The sequence below is a fragment of the Propithecus coquereli genome, unplaced genomic scaffold (assembly GCF_000956105.1).
Source record: "Propithecus coquereli isolate 6110/MARCELLA unplaced genomic scaffold, Pcoq_1.0 Scaffold58, whole genome shotgun sequence".
Classification (NCBI taxonomy): Eukaryota; Metazoa; Chordata; class Mammalia; order Primates; family Indriidae; genus Propithecus; species Propithecus coquereli.
The window spans coordinates 6,876,593-6,877,728 of record NW_012151729.1 but is presented as its reverse complement, the minus strand read 5'-3'; the positions used below and the strand labels follow the sequence as shown (position 1 = coordinate 6,877,728).

The window sequence follows — 1,136 nt, the reverse complement described above, 5'->3', positions numbered from 1 at the left end:
TGTCAATGTGTTTCTCTGAAACACATATAAAAGAAAAAGGAAAGGATGGGAAATACTCCTTTCCCTTATGTCACCAAAAAGATGCCATATTTAACATAAGACACTCTTGTTGATTATAAGTAAGCATTCTTTTAGTTCTTTTGGATGAAAACAAACAAAAATTTAAAAGGGAGATGATAAAGCCAAAAGATGACATTGTTTTGAAACAATATATCTAGTCAATGAATATAAGTAAAAATGTAACTTTTAAAAGAACAGAGGTGAAGAAATTTTTAATACCTAGGACATTACATACTATATTTGGTTTTTCCACCATTTCCTTGAAATTGCTGGTATGAATACATAATCCACTGAGGCACAGTTTCATTTTTCTACCAACCAAAGTAGGTTTTATCTTTTACTTACCACAATTCAAAGTCTGCAAGCACATTCTAAAGGCTACCTTCTATTTCTATTACACACAAGCAAAGGTGGAGGTAGTTCTCCAAAAAATTAGATTAACAAGGAATACAAAAACCTTGCTCTTCTCTCTCCATCAAATTTTACAAATGTGAAAGCAGTTTTTCCTAGTGTTTCTTAATTAACTATGAAAAGTATTGAGGCAAAATTCCAATAAAAGGTCTGGAAAATCAAAGCTAAGGATTTTTCCTGTATGTTTCTGCTTTATGTTTTCACCATAAACCCTACCGTCTGTCTTTCTTTTTTAAGTGCACCTTAATGATCTGTGTCTACCAATAACTGTTCTAATAACCTGAGCAAAAAAGCCAAAATTTCATAACATAGTTTCCATATTTTGAACGTAAAAGAAAAATGGATTTCCTTCTTTAGGAAAACTTAGAACTAAGTTTAAATATTAAGTTTCCTTTAAATAGAACTATCGTTACCTGACAGAGCCAAAAACATCTTCAGGCTGTACATTTCTATAGGTAATTATCAAACTGAACAACATTTTCTTTTAAAGTACTCAAGATCCCAGCTTCAATTCTTTCACATATAACAAGGTTAAGATTTCATGAATCCGGGCCGGGCGCGGTGGCTCACGCCTGCAATCCTAGCTCTCTGGGAGGCCAAGGCGGGCGGATTGTTTGAGCTCAGGAGTTTGAAACCAGCCTGAGCAAGAGTGAGACCCCGTCTCT

At 34.2% G+C, this 1,136-nt stretch overlaps 1 protein-coding gene across 1 annotated transcript in view; it reads right to left on the bottom strand.

Moving 5' to 3' along the window:
- Positions 1-1,136, bottom strand: part of LARS (leucyl-tRNA synthetase) — a 78,364-nt gene that overhangs the window by 13,132 nt on the left and 64,096 nt on the right. The window lies entirely within an intron of this gene.